We start from the raw sequence: 23,405 nt of genomic DNA on the forward strand, positions 1-23,405 counted from the left end.
TGATATGCGAAGCACGAATGAGGAAGGTTGATACGTCGCTCTAAAATCAGCACAATGTAACAAGGTGGAGGTAAATGATACCGTACATGATTTACGTGTCATGATTATCATGTTTGGATGTGTCGTTCACCTTCGCCATCTATTTACTTCACGTGATACCAAATTTAGCATAAGTGGAGTTGCAAAACGGCCGTGGGCCCGCTATGAGCGTGGTATGTTGTCATTTTCTTAAATGACACGCTTGTCAGTATTATCATGTTTGCACCGGTCATATACTTTCGTCATTCATTGATGTCACGTAACAGCGAATTTTGTATATGTGGACTTAGCGAAACGGCCGCGAGTGCATCATGAAGGGCCCAATATACTCCAATGTAGCGTTGAAGTGCGCGCATGCTTGGCACAGTGACGCTACGTTATCAAATGCGAGCACTCTATAGTCTGACGCCAGGCGCGACCGGCGCCACCAGCGTCCGTCAGCGCGGCCCGACGGCAACCGGCGCGAAATGCGACATGCTGCATTTCGCGCTGATGCGTTACCCAAACCATAGAGTTTCCCTAAATTAACTAGAGGGCATTCTGGCAATGCGATCGTTCAGCGACCATGGGAATGATGGGTAGTACACACATTTGCCTGGTCTTCGTACTTGCGGGCGGCGAATCGTACTTGCGGCTTCGTTTATTGCTGTGTTTCAGTTTTGTTTTGAAAGAAAAAACAAACTTTTTTCAACTTAGTGACTTGATTCGAAGGAGTGTGCTCCTTTATTTCTTTATTATATGTGTACCGGACCCACAGAACCTATATATATATATATATATATATATATATATATATATATATATATATATATATATATATATTGTAGTGAAGAAGATGAGTGCTACTCAGAAAGACAGGGGGTATGACTCAGTCGGTGAAGAAGACGACGTTTGGTTGGCTGGGTACTCATGGTTCCGCCATTACCAATTGACGTGTCGTGACCGCTCTCCTGTTTTGTTTTATAAAAGAGTGCCACTCTAAAACACCTCATTATAATTGGTGGAGGTGCTGGGTAACGCCTAATCCTGGAATTGCGAAACCGTACGTTGCCTCCAGTTGCCACGATGTCCACGAACGACGATCAGCAGGCGGCCGCCTTGGCTCCAACTACTGCAGCTCCTGTCTGTCTCGGCTCCTTTCGGCAACGCGATCCGCCTACCTTCAGTGGAACCGATAACAAAGACGTGGAAGACTGGCTCCACGAATACGACCAGGTGAGCAAGCATAACAAGTGGGACGATGTGCACAAGCTTACTGTCGTCCAATTTTATTTGACTGACGTAGCCAGTCTGTGGAACCGCAATCACGAGAGAGACCTTCCCACCTGGTCAGCCTTCCGAACGGCGTTCGCGGACTAGTTTGGCCGTCCAGCGCTTCGCAAACTACGGGCCGAACAGCGCTTGCGTACTAGGGCTCAGCAGAATGGTGAGAATTACACCAGTTATATCGAAGATGTGGTCGACCTTTGCCGGCGTGTCAACTCGGCCATGACAGAAGCCGAGAAGATCAAACACATCTTGAAAGGCGTGACTGACGACGCATTTCAGATGCTTGTCGCCAAAAGCCCGCAAACGGTAGTGGAAGTGATCCAACTTTGTCAGAGCTATGATGAGCTCTGGAAACAGCGTGACACCACTCGTCGTGCCAACGCGCCATGTGCAACAATCGCCGCTTTAACGTCGCCTGGCACTACTATAGACCACAACACTTTGCTTCTCGAGATCAAGCAATTTGTACGAGAGGAGGTCGTACGCCATTTGTCCCTCGTGCCTTATACCTCCGAAGGTGCCCCATCTACTTTAGCGCCATCAATACAGCGAGTAGTCCAGGAGCAAGTGTCCGAGGCGCTACCAGCAGCTCACGCACCACCTGTGGCTGCTCCATTGACCTATGCCGAAGCACTGAACGGAACCCGACGTCTACCTGTCGCGAACGGCCACGTTTCTTTGTCACGAACGCCTACGTCCACGCGCCCCTTTGTCGTACCGACTTAGCCTATGTACTAGGCTGCCCGTTTTTCCCGACCACCACCTCCGCGCTTTGGCGCACTCAAAACAACCGCCCCATATGCTTCGCCTGTAGAGTTGCGGGGCACGTGGCACGATTTTGTCAACGGCGTGAGTTTTTCCTGCGTGACGACGTCAGGCCCAACAGTTATGATTTCCTACAACGACCAGAGCCTGCTGTATCCGGCGAGACTGCGTCCAGGGACACATTTTCACCTCGCCGGAACTTCAACAGACACCGGTCGCCTTCACCTCAACGCCGTTCCCTTTCCCCTAAGCTACGTCGACCTCGCCCTATCCTGAGGAAAACTATGGGAGCTGCCGTTCCGGGGGCAAGAACTGCGGATCTTTCGAACTCCACAAGACCTTGTTTTTCGCCGCCCAACGTCGTTGCTGTCTCCGTTGAGGGTATACCTGTTTTTGCATTGGTCGATACTGGCGCCGCAGTGTCTGTAATGACTGAAAAACTTTGCTGTCGTTTAAAAAAAGTCACAATGCCTCTTCACGACTTCGTTTTGAGCACTGCGAGCGAGCAACGAATTCGCCCTTTTGCTGCATGCACAGCACGTGTCGCTATTGCTGACGATATTTATGTCGTCGAGTTTGTAGTGCTCCCACAGTGTTCCCATGACATTATATTAGGCTGGGACTTTCTCTGCACTCGTCCTGTCATCGACTGTGCTGGCGCCGAAGTGGAGTTCGCGCCGTTATGCGACGCTGCTTCACTCGACTCGTCCCTTCCACCTGCTAAAGTTTTCGTTGCCGCCGACACTTCGATACCCCCGTTCTCATCCGCCCTAGTTCCGCTTTCCTGTGACGTCTCTAGTGGCTCAACTGTTCTTTTTACGCCTTCTGAAACCGCTGTTCACCGCAAGTGCTTCCTGATTCCTTTCGCCGTTCTGAATGTTCACGAGGCATCAAGTGCAATTTATGTTTCAAATCCGTTTCCCTCGCCTTCCAAGTTACTCTACGGAGAGTGCTTGTAGTTCCTCGAGTGCACGTGTAGTTCCTGACCACTCGACTACGCTACCTATTGACGCTGTTGATTGCTGCGCGTCATCCTTTTCCCCATCATTCACCGACACAATTTCGCGCTGCATCGACACCAACCTTACGGCCCAGCAGCGCACCGACATCATCGCCCTCCTCGAGCGCTTCCGTGCCAGCTTCGACCACCAGCAACTGACTTTGGACCGTGCTTCCGCAGTATCTCACAAAATCGACACTGGTCTTCACGCTCCTTTACGTCAGCGTCTGTATCGGGTATCGGCATCTGAGCGTCGCATAATCGCGGAACAAGTAGACGACATGTTGAAGCGAGGTGTTATTGAGCCCTCTAACAGCCCGTGGGCATCCCCAGTTGTTCTAGCCAAGAAAAAGGATGGCTCAATACGATTCTGCGTCGGCTACCGCCGGTTGAATAAGATCACACGCAAAGATGCTTACCCGCTACCCCGCATAGACGATGCCCTTGACTGCTTACAAGGCGCGGAGTTCTTCTCGTCACTAGATCTGCGTTCAGGTTATTGGCAGGTTCCCATGGCTGAGGCTGATCGCCCGAAGACAGCTTTTGTTACCCCTGATGGCTTATACGAATTTAACGTCATGCCATTCGGGCTCTGCAATGCACCTGCCACTTTCGAGCGCATGATCGACAACATCCTCCGTGGCCTGAAATGGCAGACATGTCTGTGTTATTTAGATGATGTCGTGATATTCTCAAGCGACTTTTCAACGCATCTTCGGTGGTTCGAGACAGTGCTTACTTGCCTCACCTCCGCCGGTCTACAGCTCAACTTGAAGAAGTGCTGCTTCGGCGCTCGAAAACTCCTAATTTTGGGCCATGTTGTATCTAGAGATGGCATTCTCCCGGATCCGACGAAACTCCGTGCCGTTGCCGAATTTCCTAAACCGAAGACCTTAAAAGAACTTCGCAGCTTCCTCGATTTATGTTCATATTTTCGTCGTTTTATTCGCAACTTCGCCTCCATCATATCGCCCTTGACTGACCTTCTTGGCGGCAACAACGACCTTTCTAGTTAATCGTCAGCTTGTGATGATCCATTTGCCACACTCCGCCACCTTCTTACGTCACCTCCTATACTGCGACATTTTGATCCTCTTGCCCCGACGGAAATACACACGGATGCTAGCGGAGTTGGCCTCGGTGCTGTGCTCGCCCAGCGTAAACCTGGATTTGAGGAGTACGTCGTCTCTTACGCCAGCCGTGCACTCACAAAAAGCAGAAGCCAACTATTCAGTCACCGAAAAAGAGTGTCCAGCCATCATATTGGCCATAGGCAAGTTTCGACCCTATGTTTACGGGCGCCCATTCAGCGTGGTTACAGATCATCACGCATTATGTTGGCTCTCCTCGTTAAAAGATCCCACCAGTCGGCTCCCCCCATTGGGCGCTTCGGCTACAAGAGTACGACATTCACGTCGTTTACCGATCTGGCCGAAAACATTCCGACGCAGACGCTTTGTCCCTATCACCTCTACGATGTAGTGACAAGTCGCCGTCTTCGCCTGCCCCCGACGTATCTGCAATATAGTGTCAGCGACATGCTACATGAGCAACGAAAAGATCCTTGAATCGCTTCACTTATCAACTTGTTGAGTCGAGCTCCCTCGCAAAATATCCCCAGAAATATGCGCCGTCAAATACAGCACTTCGTTATCAGAGATGGTTTGTTATACAGACGGAATTATCTCTCCGAAGGACGCCAATGGCTAGTCATTCCCAGTCGTCTCCGCTCAGACATATGCGCCTCCTTTCACGCCGACCCACAATGCGCCCATGCTGGAGTGTTAAAAACCTACACCCGCCTGTCCCACCGCTACTGGCGTGGAATGTATCGCTTCGTTCGTCGCTACGTACGTTCCTGTCTCGCTTGACAACACCGGAAGAATCCTACTTCAAGTTTTTCAGCTCCACTACAACCCTTACCTTGTCCTGCCCGACCATTTGACCGTGTTGGTATCGACCTGTATGGACCTCTTCCGATTACACCGGCTGGAAATCGCTGGGTAATCGTCGCTATCGATCGCCTTACGCGCTATGCAGAAACTTCACCACTCTCTTCTGCATCAGCCAGTGACGTCGGTCGTTTCATACTGCATCAGATCATTTTACGTCACGGTGCACCACGTTAACTCCTGAGTGACCGAGGGCGTGTGTTTTTGTCGGACGCCGTCGAATCGCTTCTCAAGGAATGCCAAGTCATTAATCGCACCACCACCGCGTATCATCCTCAAACTAATGGCATTACAGAACGATTCAACTGTACATTAGGAGATATGCTGTCAATGTACGTCGCAACCGATCACACCAACGGGGACAGTATTCTCCCTTTTGTAACATACGCGCATAATACTGCTGTACAGACAACCACTGGTTTCTCTCCATACTTCCTCCTTTATGGTCGCGAGCCCTCTTGCACGCTAGACACCATCCTTCTTTGCCACCCGGATGTTGCTGAGTTGACGACGATGTCACAAGCTGCTAAATACGCGGAAGAGTGTCGTCAGCTTGCCCGCTCCTTCACAAGTGCTGAACAGCAACGACAGAAACACCACTGCGATAGCCCGACACCTCCGGCTTCTTATGCATCAGATGACCTTGTCTGGCTTCGCATCCCTTCAACCAGCCCTGGTCTCTCAACGAAACTGACGTACAAGTATGACGGCCCTTACCGTGTGGTTAAGCAAACTTCACCCGTCAATTACATCGTTGAGCCGCTAGAGCAGCCCCATGATCAACGACGCCGTGGACGTGAGACCGTCCACATAGACCGCCTAAAACCGTATTATAATCCCTCTATTGTCTCCTGCCCATGATTCGCCAGGATGGCTCTTTTCCGGAGGGGAGGAAAATGTAGCGAAGAAGATGAGTGCTACTCAGAAAGGCAGGGGGTATGACTCAGTCGGTGAAGAAGACGACGTTTGGTTGGCTGGGTACTCAGACTGGTTCCGCCATTACCACTTGACGTGTCGTGACCGCTCTCCTGTTTTATAAAAGAGTGCCACTCTAAAACGCCTCATGATAATATATATATATATATATATATGCATGACAGATAATTCAATTTTATCTAGCTTACATATACCTAAGTGATCCCTAAAACAGTTCATTGGTTTCTTCTTCTCACATGAACTTCACAATGAGATTTAGCGAATAGGCTGTTGAAGCTTAATAAGTGTCTGCCACAGGACCCCAAGACCAGGAGCGTAGCCAGAAATCTTTTTCGGGGGAGGGGGGGGGGCTGCATCTTTGATTTCAGCGAGAGCACCCCTCTGAAATGTTTTCTTTTTTTCTCTCTTTTTTTCGCTCTCTGCCACGGCAGAAATTATTTACGGGGAGAGGGGTAGTGCACCAATCGCCCCTCCCCCTCCCATGGCTACGCTCCTGCCCAAGAGCATGCGTGTGTAACAGTAAATCTTGGAGAAGGAGGAGGAGAGGGAGGAGGAGGGGGAATAAACTTTATTATAAGAAACCAGCAGGTTTAGCTGGCCGGGCCTAAGCCTCCCATGAGGGGACGTCAAGGGCTTGCCTCAACGCTGCCTCACGGGCGTGCTGGGTCGCCCAGGTTTGGTCGTAAAGAGCACTTCCGCACATGCTGTGGGAGTGCCCGGCACAGTACAGACACACTAACGCCACGACCCTTTCGTCGGAGCTCCATGGGGCTCTGCGGAGCCCCGCTCTTTACAGTAAATCCCGATTGAAATATTTTTTCTGGCTATCCGACAATCATATTCACGAAAAGTGTTCATTAGACAGTACGTAAACATTCGGTCAATGTTAGGAGGAATTCTAATGCAAACGATAGAAATGAAGCACAAGAATGAGTACGTTACGCTCGGCGCTCGAAGTACGCTTTCATTTAGTTGTTGCTTCCCTTGCTTCACATTTTGTTTCTACTCTGGCTAGATATTTTGTTAATACCCATGCACTCAATTCCGTACAATCTGTTTAGGCGCATTCCCTCATTTGAGAAATGTTTACACTTTGAGTGCGAACTGCGATATCCCGTGTTTTTGGATGTGGTGCGGCTATTTTGTTCTTTGTGGAAATGCACAAGCAATACACAAAGAAAGAAAGAAAGAAAGAAAGAAAGAAAGAAAGAAAGAAAGAAAGAAAGAAAGAAAGAAAGAAAGAAAGAAAGAAAGAAAGAAAGAAAGAAAATCAAAATGAGCAGAGTGCTTAATATTACCAAGATTCGACGTAAAAAGGACGAAATACTGACAATATTCTTTGCGAACAAGACCGAGAAGTACTCCTCATTCACCAGTGAAAGAAATCATAACAGCCTGGTTCTTGCTTGCACGATACACGAAAATAGGCGGAACGGGGGACAATAAAAATTCTGATTGAAACAAATTTGGAGCTATTGTGAAACGACCGCGAGCGCAAACTTGATCATGTAGCATCAAGACTACATGCCACGCTCATTGTTTCAAATAAATGAGGGAAAAGGGGCGGCGGACCCGAGCACGCGCCATGGGCGCTGGCTCGCTCAGTTGATCTTTTGACCTTCAACGCAGCCACGTGATCGGGGCCAACGTTTTTAGAACAATTGATCGGCTCCGGGTCCCCTTCTTCGTTTCTTCATACTTCATTCTGTCGTTCTGGCGCTGAAACCTGCGCGGTCATCTGGCCTTCGACTTCGACAATGGATCAACTCCGTCTACAGCGTGGCTTCTACCCACGGAGGAAGGAAAGGTAAGGAGTGCCCTTACGTCACTCGTTGTGAAGCCGCGATGAAGTGGAAGTCGGCCATATTGACTGGGCGAATTCTCCTCTCTTATTTACACATGAATGCGAAGCAGAAGGCGTGACTCCCTCTCTGTCTCAAAAAGCACGTGGCCTGCGCGCCGCGTGCGTGGTACTATCCGAAACCAACGGAACGGATTTCAACACGCTGTCTTGCCGCGGTGTACGGTTGACGAAATCTCTGCGTATGGATGTTGTACTCTTGCACTGCCGGCGTTTACGATAAACACGGCAAGTTGCACGTTAAGTTTTTTTTTTGTTTGACGTGTTCTTTGTGAAAATAAAGATATTTCGGACATGGCCGCGCGATGAACCAGGCACCGAAATTTGTACAGCTTCTCTCAGATCACTTTTCCCCCTTTTGCGCTTCTCTTTAGGCTTTACGAAATTTTCAGTCAGGCTGTGGGCTAGACACAACGATAAAAAAAAATGTCTTCCCTGCAATAAACCCGGAGGTTCGTAATTATGCCAGTAAAGTCGGCGTCACGGTGGAGCTTGTGTGCGTGGCAGCCCGTCGAGTTTGCGCCGGCCTCTTTGTTTTCGCCCCTCTTTTGTTCGACGCGCACTGGTTCCTACGTATATCCCAAAGGCCATGATTTCATTAGGACGAAAGCAGCGAAGACCACCCTAAAGTGCGTGGGAACACGTCTCCAGCGTGATTCACGCGCACTAGTAGCTACGGAGAACGGCGACCAGGATCGCGTTAGGGCGAAAGGTGGGAAAGTTAGCCAAAGGAATGCGTGAGAAAAGGTCAACATCACTTGGTCAACATCGTTCGAACGGCTTTGTCAGGTTCTGAATGCACAAGTACGCACATCTAGTGAGGTGCACCTAGTTACCTTGTGCAGGTGCGTGAAGACATTTTAACGAGTTTTGCTACAATACAGACAATATTGCGGAGAGTGAGACAGTATTGCGAAGAAGGAGCATCTTAAGGGAAGCAGAACAGGAACTTGATTGCGCAGAAGCATGTGGTAACTGTACAGGAACATGAAGAGCAAGATTATATTACAGTCTTAATAAGGGTCTGTGGACCGCAAATACATCTTCCGTTGTCATTAGAAGCAACACCGCATAACCGCCACTAACCTGCAAGGCATTCATTGAACGAATTTTTGAGCACAGTCGTTATCTTCTATGATGGCTTTTTTTATGCCTGCGAGTCGGCAGCGAACGTCCGTGCCTCTGAAAAAGGCAATCTGTGTCAAGGCCAGTCCGCAAGTCCGCCTGACGTGAACAACTCAACGGCGTCAACAAGCGACGGCGCCTTTCTGGCGTACACGTGCAGTGAGTCACCTCAGCAAGCGAGCCGTCGAGTAAACAACTGCCGTCTTCCTGTCTTGCGGGTCTGACGCAATGCCTTGCAACGTCACTCGTCCTTGGGTGCAGCCACCTGCAGCGCAGCCTCTCCAGATTGGATGAGAAAGAATGACGCGGCCCAGCGGCGACCCCCATTGGAGGAGTCTGACCTGACGACCAGCGGCGCTTCTGGTTGGACATTTGGGTTGGACCCGGTGCATATAAAAGAAGCCCTGCGGCGCGTCGCGATCGGCGGTCCTAGGTGAAAGCTGACATGTGTGTCAGAACGGACCCGTTTGAGAGCAGACCTATGTGTTAGAGAGGAGAGCTCGGCTCTTCGAGTCTCTGTCGGCCCCAGTGCCGAATTTGTAACGCCTCTGTATATATGCTGTACATAAACCTTGTTTAACTCACCATCGTCTCGTCCGCTCATCTATCAGCTCTGCGCAGAAGCAGTCGCGAGCTGAGAAACCTACGCTACCAAACGGCTGGTGACCTTCCCGGTGGAATTCGAAGCAGTGGCGCCTTCGGGACCGTGTTGGCGTCGCCGTCTTTCGCAACAGTGGTTGGCAGCTGCGGGATCGGCCGGCGTCAGCGACATCGATGTGGTGAGTGCCTGATGTTTTCCCCTCAGTTCACCAGACTACTCTAGCTCAGGTTGTAGTAGTTTAGAAAAGGGCTGTGTGAAACATTGAAGTGAGCTTTGATCGTTTCAAGCCAAGTCGAAGCGCTTTGAAACCAAAGTTAATGCGGAGGGGGTAAACACGGGAGTGTGAAAAATTGCTTGCGCGTCTTGCTAGTTGACTTATAGTGGGTACGGCAAGTAAATTGTTAACAGGGGCAAACAGCAAGAGGCTAGTGTGAACGATGGAGAACCTTAAAGTGAAGGAACTCATCGAAATTTGTGAGGAACTCGGCATTACTTTGGGCCGTGTGAAACGAAAGCAAGCGATCCTTGAGATCATGAAGGATGAGGGAGTGTCGGCTGAGGAAGTCGATGAGGCCTGGGTGGATATCAAAGCACGCCATGAGGAGGCTGATAGGCGAGAAGTTCGCGAACGTGAAGAAGCTGAAAGGCGAGAACGCCGCGAGGAGGCCGCGAGACAGGAGCGCCTAGAGTTGAAACGAAGAGAATTGACAATCCTACAGTGTTCGCACGCGCCTAGCGTAGCTTCTCCGACGATTCAGGACAGCGGTTTTAGAATTCGGGACCAACTGCCACCGTTCGTAGTAGGCAAGGACATGGCGAAGTATCTCGTCAAGTTTGAACACGTCTGTGAGCGAAACGCTTTGGAGCGGCCTCTTTGGGCGCGGAACCTGTTAGCTCTTCTTCCCGGCGAAGTGTCCGACGCGATAACTTGCTTGTCGAGCGTTTGAGAGCTATGACGAGGTTAAGGAAGTGCTCTTGAGACGTCATAAGTTGTCACCCGAGGCTTTCAGGCAAAGGTTTCGGTATGCTAAAAAGGGGAATGAGTCACACGTTGACTTCGCGTTTCGTCTTAAGGCCGATTTAATTGAATGGCTCAAGGGCGAAGGTGTTTATGACGACCGCGATAAAGTGGTGGAAGGCGTTGCATTGGAGCAATTCTACCGCTGCATCGAGGAGGATGTCAAACTTTGGCTGCAGGACAGACTTTGTGAAGTACAGCTAAACAAGGCAGCAGAGTTAGCTGAGGAGTATTATACTCGCCGAAAGTTGCATAGCAGGGCAGTGCGCGTTGAAAAGGATGAAAGGAAAGATGGCTTTTCAAGAAAACCTGATCAACGGAAACCCGTTCCGCACCGTAATTTCAAGAAGGACGCGTCTCTTACGAATGACACTGTAGGGGAAGGGCAAACGGAAGCGGAGAAATCGAGTGAGGTTTCTACCACACGGGTGTTTGAATCACGGAAGCCGCTAATCTGCTACAACTGCAAAAAGGAAGGACACATCGCGATAAACTGTCAGGAAAAGTTTGCCTTCGCAACAATCCGAGAATCAGAAAAAACATGCGGTTGTTGGAGCCGTATCTCCAAGAAATTAGGGTGAATGGGAAAACGTGCCGAGCACTTAGAGACTCAGCGGCAACCATGGATGTTGTCCATCCTTCATAGGTGTCTCCGGATGATTTTACAGGAGAATGCGCGTGGATCAGGCAAGTCGCCGAGGAGCAGAGTGTTTGCTTACCAATCGCCACGGTTGTCATTGAAGGCCCGTTCGGTAAGCTTCGCACCGAAGCGGCTGTGTCTGCCGCGCTAAACGATCGTTTTCCTTATCTTTTCTCCAACAACTCAGAGCAGAGTAAATCGTTCTTCCCCAACTTAGCGTACATGGCCCTCACGCGATCGCAAGCGCGGAAGCTTTCGCAGGAGCTTGATCTGGTTCAATGCGGTAAACTCTCAAGTGACCTTGTCGGCGGGTCGACGGAACCTCAGAGAGGAAATTTTCCGCGTGAGTCATGTGAGCAGTCACGCGAGCGGCCCGTCGCCGAAGCGACCGGCGCGGTTTTCGTAGAAAGGGGAGACGACGTGGCGCCATTGAGTCAGAGCGAGAGGGTTGCAACGCTCTCGCCTGTAGCGGAAAGTTGGAGCGAGCTGTCGAGGGATGATCGAGAGACGCCCATTCAAGAGCAGCGCGAGGACCTCTCGATTAAAGCGCCAGTGGAAAGCCACATGAAAGCTTCACAAATGTTGTCGAAGGAGTACTACGACAAATCGGTGAAGAAGCGTGCTTTTGAAGTAGGAAGTCAGGTAATGCTGCCGCAGCCGTCCAAAAGGAACAAGCTTGAGGTTGATTGGGAAGGGCCTGCCAATGTAATATCGAAGCTTCCCGATACGAACTATGAAGTGAAATTAGGAAGGCGGCAGAACAAAATATACAACTTGATGAAACCCTACGTTCAACATCAAGCGGTCGTAAATCAGCTGTTGAATGCTTCAGAGGATGAGGAAGCAGAAATTTTTATTTCTTGTGAGGTAATTGAAGGGGGATCGAAAGTAATCTGGGAGCAGATAAACCTAGAGCCTAGGTTAAGTGAAGTCCGGAAGGAGGACCTGAGAAGGATTGTTTCCGAGTTTGGAGACGTATTTTCGGACCGCCCCGGAAACACGAGGGTGATCGAACACGATATCGAGCTAAGCGGTGAGGAGTCAATCCGTAGCAAGCCGTATCGTTGTTCCCCTGTGCAACGTCGCAAGTGTGAGCCGCTCTTGGTACCGCATAGGTATCGTCGCCTAAAAGTGGCCGGTTACTGAGGTGGAGCATGATGCTCCGATTGCACAACTTTGACGTTCGCTAAAAAGAAAAAGAAAGGGAAAGCTTAACGCTAATGCAGGTGCATTGAGCAGTCCGTTCTGGCTAGTACCCTCTCAACCTTTCGGTTTCTCGCTGGCGATTCGGGGCAACATTTTGAACTCATCACGACCTTTGCTGAGCGCTCTAGTTCAGAGTGATCTCAACGAGCCAACTTTATGTTGTATTCTAATTCGTTACGTTGTTGTACGTGGGAAAAAAATTGAGTTGTCATTTTAAGAGTCTTGTGTCCCACATGTGCCTCTTGATGTAGAGGGAACGAAATTCCGATAGACACGTAGCTAGGTATATGTTGTACTATACTTTGTCTGGTGTTCTGTCGGGTGACCAAGGGCGCTTGCTTGTGTCGTGTGTTGTCTGTTGTCGAACCGTTCTTGACAAGTTGCAGAACCATCGACAAGTGCTGAAACCAAGGATCCTCAGAAGAGACGAGCGAAGCTGGCCGGCAAGTTAAGGCGACAAGCCAGTGGAGCTGGGATCCGTCCTCAAGAATGGGATGTGTTCCCGGAACGGAGTCTGAAGCTGCATTCTCCCCATGGCCCTGGAGGCGAACCTGGAGGGACCTGGTGAACGAGCGCGCCTGACATACGAGCCCCGTGGAAGCAGCTCGTCTTTTCGGCGCGTTGTCTGGCGGCGGGGGTGCTGTTATGCCTGCGAGTCGGCAGCGAACGTCGGTGCCTCTGAAAAAGGCAATCTGTGTCAAGGCCAGCCCGCAAGTCCGCCTGACGCGAACAACTCAACGGCGTCAACAGGCGACGGCGCCTTTCTGGCGTGCACGTGCAGTGAGTCACCTAAGCAAGCGAGCCGTCAAGTAAACAACTGGCGTCTTCCTGTCTGGCGGGTCTGACGCAATGCCTTGCGATGTCACTCGTCCTTGGGTGCAGCCACCTGCAGCGCAGCCTCTCCAGATTCGATGAGAAAGAATGACGCGGCCTAGCGGCGACCCCCCCTAGAGGAGTCTCACCTGACGACCAGCGGCGCTTCTGGTTGGACATTTGGATTGGACCCGGTGCATATAAAAGAAGCCCTGCGGCGCATCGCGAACAGGAGACCTGTTGGAGAGCCGACATGTGTGTCGCAGCAGTCCTATTTGAGAGCAGACTTATGTGTTATAGAGGAGAGCTCGGCTCTTCGAGTCTCTGTCGGCCCTAGTGCCGAATTTGTAACGCCTCTGTATATATGCTGTACATAAACCTTGTTTAACTCACCTTCGTCTCGTCCGCTCGTCTATCAGCTCTGCGCAGAAACAGTCGCGAGCTGAGAAACCTTAGCTACCAAACGGCTGGTGACCTTCCCGGTGGAATTCGAAGCAGTGGCGCCTTCGGGACCGTGTTGGCGTCGCCGTCTTTCGTATCACTTTTCAGCATAATTTTGACGGATGCTGCAAATTCGGAGTACGTATACACGCGCTCGTTCCGTGGTTTCTAGTTCAGACACCTGGTTACAACCACCACCGGAGGAAAATCGCGTAGCTAACAATGCGGCATAAAGAATGGATGCTGTCGAACACCTGCAGTACGCCACGGTTAGGTGTAAGGCCCATGAAAACGCGCACACCGCCGCTGGACCGCCTGAACGGTGCCCCACCGCACTACATCAACACTAACAAAACGCCGCCATTGTGCCTAGTGAATATGGCCGCGCGTGACGTAATTTCCGCCGCATTTTTTACGCCCTGCGCCGGCTGGGCATGTCCTCTCCTTACCTTTCCTTCCTCCGTGCTTCTACCGGACCGCCATCGCCAAGGGAATATCGACTCCCGACACCCTACTGGCAGACTCGATTATCCCTGCTCACAGGCTCCAGGAGCTCATCGATATCATTGTGGCGAAACACGCCCACCTCATCACCTTCGACAAGGACATTCAGGATGCGCTACACGGTGAGGACCTCAAGGCAGACTTGACCACAGCAAGCGAGTACGAAGATCGGGTCATCTGCGCTAAAGGAATGGTTCGACGCGCAACCGAGCCGCAGTCGCCAACCCCGTCCGCATACGTCGACGTCATAAACGCTCCGCTTAGTGACCTCCTCGCAGGCACATCGCAGCCAATCGCAACTTTACCTTCGCCCGGCCTTCCGACTCCCACGATGGCGTCTCGCCTCGCACTGCCCAAGCTGCACATACCAAGTTTCTCAGGCGAACGACGCGTCTGGCAAGGATTTTTGGACCAGTTTAAAGCCACTATCCACAGCAACGACTGGATACCAAAAATTGACAAGTTTCAATCATCATCATCATCAGCCTGACTACGTCCACTGCAGGAGAAATACCTCTCCCATGTTCCGCCAGTTAACCCGGTCCTGTGCTTGCTGCTGCCAATTTATACCCGCTAACTTCTTAATCTCATCTGCCCACCTAACCTTCTGTCTCCCCCTAAGCCGCTTGCCTTCTCTGGGAATCCAGTTAGTTACCCTTAATGACCAGCGGTTATCCTGTCTACGCGCTACATGCCCGGCCCATGTCCATTTCCTCTTCTTGATTTCAACTATGATATCCTTAATCCCCGTTTGTTCCCTAATCCAGTCTGCTCTCTTCTTGTCTCTTAAGGTTACACCTCCCATTTTTTTTCCATTGCTCGCTGCGTCGTCCTCAATTTAGGCTGAAACCTCTTTGTAAGTCTCCAGGTTTCTGCTCCGTAGTTAAGTACCGGCAAGATACAGCTGTTATATACCTTCCTCTTGAGGGCAATCTACCTGTCATAATTTGAGAGTGCTTGCCAAATGTGCTCCACCCCATTCTTATTCTTCTAGTTACTTCAATCTCGTGGTTCGGCTCCGCGGTTACTACCTGCCCTAAGTAGACATAGTCTTTTACAACTTGAACAGCACTATTACCTATCTCGAAGCGCTGCTCTCTTCCGAAGTTGTACATTACTTTCGTTTTCTGAAGCTTAATTTTAAGACCCACCTTTCTGCTCTCCTTGTCTAACTTCGTAATCATGGTTTGCAATTCGTTCCTTGAGTTACTCAGCAATGCAACGTCATCGGTGAAGCGCAGGTTACTAAGGTACTCTCCATTAACTCTTATCCCTAACTGTTCCCATTCTAGGCTTCTGAACACCTCTTGTAAGCACGCGGTAAATAGCATTGGGGAGATTGTGTCCCCCTGTCTTACACCCTTCTTGATTGGTGTTCTGTTGCTTTCTTTATGAAGCATTATGATAGCAGTTGATCCCCTGTAGATTTCTTCCAGGATGTTCATATATACTTCATCCACGCCCTGATTGCGCAGTGTCTGCATGACGGCTGATATTTCTACTGAATCAAATGCTTTCTCGTAATCTACGAAGGCTATGTATAGTGGTTGGTTATATTCTGAGCATTTCTCTATATGCTGATTGATAGTATGAATGTGGTCGATTGTTGAGTAGCCTGTTCGAAATCCTGCTTGTTCCTTTGGTTGATTGAATTCTAATGTTTTTTTTTTTTTACTCTGTTAGCAATTACTTTTGTAAATAGCTTGTATACTACAGAGAGCAAGATGATCGGCCTGTAATTCTTCAAGTCCTTGTCATCTCCTTTCTTATGTATTAAGATGATGTTAGCGTTCTTCCAAGACTCTGGTACTCTTCCCGTCAGGAGACACCTCGTAAACAGGATAGCTAGTTTTTCTAACACAATCTGTCCTCCATCTTTCAGCAGATCTGATGTTACCTGATCCTCACCAGCAGCTTTGCCTCTTTGCATGCTCTCCAAAGCTTTTCTGACTTCTTCTATCATTACTGGTGGGGTGTCATCTGGGTTACTGCTAGTTCTTATAGTATTAAGGTCTTGGTTGTCTCGGCTACAGTACAGATCTCTGTAAAACTCCTCCGCTATTTTAACTATCCTATCCATATTGGTAGTTATTTTGCCTTCTTTGTCCCTTAGTGCATACATCCGACTTTTGCCTATCCCAAGTTTTCTCTTCACTGCTTTGACGCTTCCTCCATTTTTCAGAGCGTGTTCGATTCTCTCCATGTTATACCTTCTTACATCGCATACCTTACGTCTATTAATCAACTTCGAAAGCTCTGCCAGTTCTATTTTGTCTGTTGTACTTGACACTTTCATGATTTGACGCTTCTTAATTAGGTTATTCGTTTCCTGGGAAAGCTTGCCAGTGTCCTGTCTAACTACCCTGCCTCCAACTTCCACTGCACACTCCCTAATGATACTCGTCAGATTATCATTCATTGTATCCACGCTAAGGTTGGTTTCCTCACTAAGAGCCGAGTACCTGTTCTGAAGCGAGACTCGGAATTCCTGTACTCTTTCTCTCAGTGCTAACTCATTGATTAGCTTCCTGCGTATCAGTTTCTGTCGTTCCTTCTTCAAGTCTAGACGAAATCGAAGCCGTACCATTCTATGGTCACTGCATCGTACCTTGCCAACCACTTCCACATCCTGCACGGTGCCTGGGTGTGCACTCATTAAAAAGTCTATTTCGTTCTTATTTTCGCCATTAGGACTCCTCCATGTCCACTTGTGGTTTCCTCGTTTTCGATAGAAGGTATTCAAAATCCGGAAATTATTGCGAACAGTGCTCCTCCGTGGCTTAGTGGCTAACGCCTCGCACTCGCGATTCAGAGGGCCCAAGTTCAATTCCGTGCACAAGTTTCAACACTTATTGACATACCTGAATGGGGCAGTGAAGGCAGCCATTCAAAGTATTCGCCTGGCCGAAGTGAACTATGACGTCGCCATTCAGATCCCGTCGGACCACTTCGGTCGTCACGGCATGCTATAGTCGACGACCATCTTGACAGTTTGCTATCAAATGCACCAGTCCGAAGTTCCGCAGACGTAACTCCGTTAAGAAATCTACATGATGAAGCCACATTCGGCATCAATGCCCTGGAAGGTCTCGGAGCATCTCCAGGCGAGTATGCCACGGTGCTGCGATGTGTTCTCTTAAAGGAGTTACCTCTGGACCTCAGTATACTCTATCGCCTACGGCAGACGGAAGCCATGCCAACTGAGAACGCCACAACATCCCAGGAAGCCTGGTCACAAGTGAAACACCTTCTGAGCTTCATGAAAGTGCAAGTGGAAATACGGGAAGAAAGCGGTCTCGAGGAACAGATATCAACAGGCCGGAGGTCTTCGCAGCGAGACTTGCGGACACCACAGCCGCCCTTGTCCTCCACTACGTCTTTAGCAGCAGAAGTTCCATCTCCATACTCGCACCCCTACGTCCTGTGCACCTCTCTCGAACACACTGTCCAGGATTGCTCCGAACGTATACCTCAGGAAGAGATGCGGAAGTGGCTTCACGAAGAGAAGCTATGCTTTCGTTGCGGCAAATGCAACCGTTTCGCCAATGATTGCCGCACCGCCAGAACCTCGCAATGCGACCGATGCGCGGGACGACATCTAACTTCTCTGTGCGACATCAACAACCTAACGAACTGCTCACAGCGTACCAACAACGCCTCGGTACAACAAGATCATGCACCAGGGTTCACCACCATCCCTTCTCGGGCCGCAACTTTGATTTCGACCGGCTTCACGGCCCCTCTCATACCTACATCGCAGCAGGCCGTGACTTCGCTTGCGACCAGCCTCACGACTCTTCTCGTCTCGACGTCGCACCAGACAGCGATTTCGTCTTCATCCGGTCTGTCGACTCCTCTCGCCTCAACGTCGCCGCAGGCGACGAATTAGCTTGCGACTGGCCTTACGACTCCTTTCGCCTCCTTGTCGCCCAAGGCTGCGACTTCGGTTTCGACAGGCCTCACGACTTCAACGCCAACTACAACTCCAACGAGTTTTGGGTACACGCAGAAAAACCCATCGCTTTCCACGCCATACACGGCACTTCTGTACAAGGACATGTCTCTAAGATACGCCGTAGAGAGTTCGATCGCCAAGGGAAACTCCGGATGCACCATGAGCATGTACTACGAGGACTCGGTTTCTCACGGCCTGAACCACAGCTTGCGAAAGCAGTCCCACTTCCCAGACCAAGAGAGCAAACGGACGTATACTGCCCGTCGCGTGGCCCCGTGCACCCGCAGAGCAGCGAGAAGCAGCGCCGTTACGAGCCACACTCAATTCAGGACATGCACCTCATGACCGTCTACAACGCCACTGAACGTCACAAGCAGATGGCGCCTGACGCCAGAGACCTGCGCTGCACGTACGAGCGCCACACCGCACAGCTCCAGCACTACGCCATGCGCATTATGCAGGAATCCGGTACAAAGGAGTGCTCTCGCCAAGCAGGATCCACCGTGATCTGCCAGCCGTCTGGAGGCTCCTGCAGAGACATCTCCGAAAACGCCGTCATAACTCAGATTGATGCACCAGAAAACTTCAGCTAGCTGTACGTGTACCATATCGCTCCCGATGCCGGGACGGACGCCGGCAATCGGCTACCGGCCATAGAGCACGTAGACGAATCTCAACTGCCTCCAAACACGGCCGAGATTACCACTCTTGCCGACGTCACTACCCCATGGAACCAGGACGCTTCGGCGTCTTCATGATCCTTGTCGAACAAGGAAGAAGAAAAATCGTCATTCACCTCGGAATCTTCATCCAGCTTGGATGCACCTGCAAGCGAGACATCCGCTCCGGACTACCTGACAACCGAAGTGGTCAAGCAGCGCATGATCGCTCAGCAGCTACAGAAGCTTCACATGCAACACCAAGGAGCAGCAGGTTAAAATCACTCGCAAGGAGCGCGCAAATTACCGGAAAACCTCGCGAGTCTACAAAATCAGGCCAAAATCAGAATCCTCATACTACAAGAGACGCAAGAAGAGCAAACGCCCCTACTATGACCTCAAGATGGCTAACAACATGAGCACGAAGTATTCTGCACACCTAGCGAAATTGGACGACTTCCCCCGCAGGACAACATACCACCTACCCAAGCGTCACCGCCACCTCAAAGCCCCCCACCGTCGCCGTCTAACAACCCCACCCTTTCTATCGTTCGCGTCTTGCTCACCAATGTGCGCTTCAACTTTCCCCACTGTGCACCCGAACATTGCCGCGAGTTTGCCGGCCGCGGGAGTGTGTAGCAAATAAATGAGGAAGAAGGGGCGGTTGGCACGAGCACGAGCCAGGGGCGCTGGCTCACTCAGTTGATCCTTTGGCCAGTCACATGTTTGCACCAGTCACATACCTTCATCCTCCATTAAATTCGGTATATGTAAAGCTAGTGACACGACCGCGAGCGCATCATGTAGTCATGGTATTACATGACACGCATGCCATGATTTCCACATGAGGCCTTGACACTTATGTTCGCCATGCAGTCATGTCATACCATACCAGTTTTGCTATCGAGGAAGTTTTTTGTTTCCCTTCCTCCATGAGTTTTGCAATATGTCATGTGAACGAAACCACCGCAGGAGCAGCAAGACCATGACATGTAAATCATGACATATCGTGATTTTCATGTTATGACTAGTAACGTGCTCGTCATACAGTCATCTTATGCCATACCGTACCTTATCCAAACGCCCAGGATTGCTTCCCCACGAGGCGCACAAAATCAACGGCATCGACGGTATGCGTGGCGCCCTCCCTTGTCACGCGGGCGAAGTAAACTAGCAATTTGGCGAGTACCAGCGGCACCGACCAGGGTAGCCTACGATTGGTAGTGACCTTGTTTGGCATGTAAGTTGACTGCTTATTCACTTGTTTACGTCGCACTTGAAATTATCTGTGACCTGCAAGATCGCTGAAAGTGTGAGCATGTATCTCCTGCCTTATTTATCAATTTACTGCTTTCCTGCTGCGGATTAGGCCTTTCCTTGTGTGTTGGTGGTCGTTGCCCTATATTGATGTATAACGCCGTCAATAATGGGGATAGCCGTCTGAAGTAGCCCTCAGGTGTGTTAATCTGTAGTTGATAGGTCCCAGGGTGAACCGGTATCGTTCAGCGGTTTGTTTCACGCCGCTAATGAATGAAAATAAAGAGCATATTACGCACCGTGAAGAACGAAAGATAAATTGGCGAACATGTATATGCTTCCCAGAATTTGTCATTTCTGCTCAACTGGTCGGGGAGTCCTTCGTCGATATTCCGAGAGTAGATGGAGACTTCTACGAAAACGGGAGCTGCGATCTATTCTAGCCAAGCGGCTACGTGCGTGAGACTCTTTCTTTGAAAGCCTTGAACCGCATCGCATGGTTTTCCCGGGCAAGGCCTTTGATGACTGCCCGTCCGCGGCGGGAAGGAACAGTGCGACAGGTATTCGCCATTCGGCGATGCGCTCTTGAGCTGTGCTTCAATAAAACGCGTTAGGAAGGCTACGTAAGCGCTCTTGCGGTGCGCAACAACAGGACCTTGGCAGCCTGCCGCTTTCCGAACTGCCAAAACTCGGAACGCAGTGGTGATTTTGTGCTGATGGTGTTTTGCGATACTTCCTCGCCAGCAGGGCTCGTGTGTTCCGCTGATGTGTACCAAGCGAGCGCACATCCTTGACATTTTTCGCAGCATTGCGTTGAATGGAGAACGTTAGGAAAATTCCGTAGACTCGATCTACGTGTTGTGGCATTTGGCTGCTGGCAACCCAGCGGTTGGTTGAAGCATCGCATACTGCTCCTGTCAGTGGAACACGGCTGTCTTCACGACCTACCCTATGGTTTCAGATGAGTTCGCCCTCACGTGGCCGCTACGTGTCGCCGCAAATATGAAAGGCCATGTAAGGTGACACAGCGACTGTATTTTCTACCCTTGGAAATCAATAAAAGGTAAACCATCGGCATGCTGCATGCTGAAACTGCATGCTGAATTGTGTTGTTTATGCTGTATGAGTTGCATAACAAATTGATTTATATATTGGTATCTCTTGTGTGATAAATTTCATAATATGCTACATAATAAATCATCGCCTTGTTTACATCGACCAGTATTTCTGTGCTTGTACTGGATTTTTCAGGGACTGAAATATTGTTGCAATTTTTTTATGCTTTAGACACGTGTGACAACCTTTTGAGAAAGTGAACATGAGCAATATTTTTTATAAACCGTAGTTCCATTGTTTCCACCACTCTGCAAAAGAGCTGTGGGTATAGGTAACTGAAAGAATAATTGTTAAATTTTTTGGTGCATATTAATGATAGTGAAGGTTTATCCCTCAAAACCACAATATGATTCTGAGAAACACTGTTATGGAGGGCTCTGGAAATTTTGACCTTCTGATGTTCATTGAAGTGCCCCTAAGTCGAAACACATGGCCCTCTAGCATCGCGCTCATTAGCATTCAAGCTCCATAACTGGTAGACCATCGTGTTGGGTCGTCTCTCGGTTCATGAGGCAAATACTTGAATATTAACCAAGACAAAAGAAATAACTGTTATGAACTGCATTAATTACAAGTACCATTCTTAATACCCTAAACTTGTGAGCGTTCAAGGAAGGGTTGAAGGCACGTTATTCACTGTGTAAAGTTCATTACCACGTGCGTGTAAATGTTGAAATTCCTGTGGCACTTAGTGTAGCTTACTAATCTCAGTATCTAGAATGCCACTGTAGCGGAGGACGGGACTCGTTGAGTGCTGACACATTGTGGGCAAAGTTGTCCCTGTAGGACAGGATGGGGGCATTGTCTTCACTTTTATTCGCCGTCAATTACCAGGGTGCACAGCAGTGGAATGGAGAGGAGTTGTCTAAGCGGGCATAGTGCCACTCCGCTCCGTCTCGCATTTTGAGTGCCAAAGCCACCACTCCGCGTCCTCCAGACAATTGCTGGAGTACAAGTCTTGCTATTCCAATGTCACGTCAGTTCTCTCTCTCTCTTCTGCCTTGTGTTTCATGTGCTACTGGCACACACTATTATCTTCTTCAAGCCATTGACAGTTCTGCCTACAAGGTCGGTGTTACTTGGGTTGCTTAGGTTAATGCAGCAAGTCACCCATTTCGAATACGAGCAATCACTGTGACACTTATCATATGATCCTTGGTTTATGTAAGGCTGTGCTCATTACACTGCCAGGATCCCACAGGGGGCTTTTATATGCTTGCATCACTGGGAGTCATTCCATAACTGTGTGAGAGAACTTAAAAAAATTGCACAGCTTAAGTTAAGTAGTGCAGGCAATGTGTGAAAGTGGAGTGCAAGACTAGTGTTTGATGCTTTCTGTATGCATAAATTCAAGAGGCTCTCCGGAGCCCTCCACTACGGCGTCTCTCCTAATCATATGGTGGTTTTGGGACGTTAAACCCCACAAATCAATCAATCAAATTCAAGAGGCTCCAGACTGCTAGTATATATGGTGGATAACCAGAAATTTGGTCTTAAAAACAACAGAAAACAGCAAAAGCTTTCATGGTAATGTACACATTCAATGGTACTTGTTTTATAGTTACCAGATAACTGTTCCAACACTGTGTAGAATGAAGCAAAGGGCAAAAAAAAACATATACGAGCATGCATACAACATTTTTTGCTCGATTAACACTGACAGTTAAGTTACAAACTTCCAAGTGTAAAATTGTGAAAGAAAAGCATTACGCTCCTCATCACAAAGGCTGAGCAACTGCATGTAAGCTGTATTACAGTGGCAGTTACACTCGTGCTTTGCAGTTCATGTGGTGTCAATGTCCAGTACAGGATAAGTGGAAAAGAGGTTAATGTAAAGGTGTGTCACTTCTAAGACTCTAAACGAGGTATTTCCTAGGTGTGCATTTGTACATGTGCCCCTTCTTAGCAGTCTTATGCTTGGTCCTTGTCTGTCACTGAGTGTAGTCCATAGTATCTTCTTTCACTTTTTTTTTTCATTTTAAACTGAGAGCTTCATTTGAAGAATAGAATCTGCATATTTCTTTGAAGCAATTAATTTTATTGCATTCAGGCTTTCTCTCAGTTTTTATGACATATGTCTCAGTTATCAAGCCTGTTGACTGCACACGCCCCAGCTCTGCAGCTGTGTGTGAACAGCTGCTCATTCCAGCAGGTAGTGCTGTTCTTTTCCCCCATGTGGGGGTGACGGTGAGAGAAACATAGGCAGCAATAAGGGCGTTGGGGAAAAAAAGGCATAATATGCTGTCAC

At 49.4% G+C, this 23,405-nt stretch overlaps 1 protein-coding gene across 5 annotated transcripts in view; it reads left to right on the forward strand.

Moving 5' to 3' along the window:
* The first annotated feature begins 19,926 nt into the window (after positions 1-19,926).
* Positions 19,927-23,405, forward strand: part of LOC119171741 (uncharacterized) — a 46,849-nt gene continuing 43,370 nt past the window's right edge. Inside the window, exons 1-2 of one of the 5 annotated variants that reach the window (XM_037422566.2) lie at positions 19,927-20,024; positions 21,003-21,104. The gene's annotated coding sequence lies outside the window, so the exon portion shown is untranslated. The other 4 variants (XM_037422567.2, XM_075892343.1, XM_075892344.1 and 1 more) reach the window with 4 other exon arrangements.

The sequence above is a fragment of the Rhipicephalus microplus genome, chromosome 4 (genome assembly GCF_043290135.1).
Source record: "Rhipicephalus microplus isolate Deutch F79 chromosome 4, USDA_Rmic, whole genome shotgun sequence".
In the NCBI taxonomy this organism is placed as follows: Eukaryota; Metazoa; Arthropoda; class Arachnida; order Ixodida; family Ixodidae; genus Rhipicephalus; species Rhipicephalus microplus.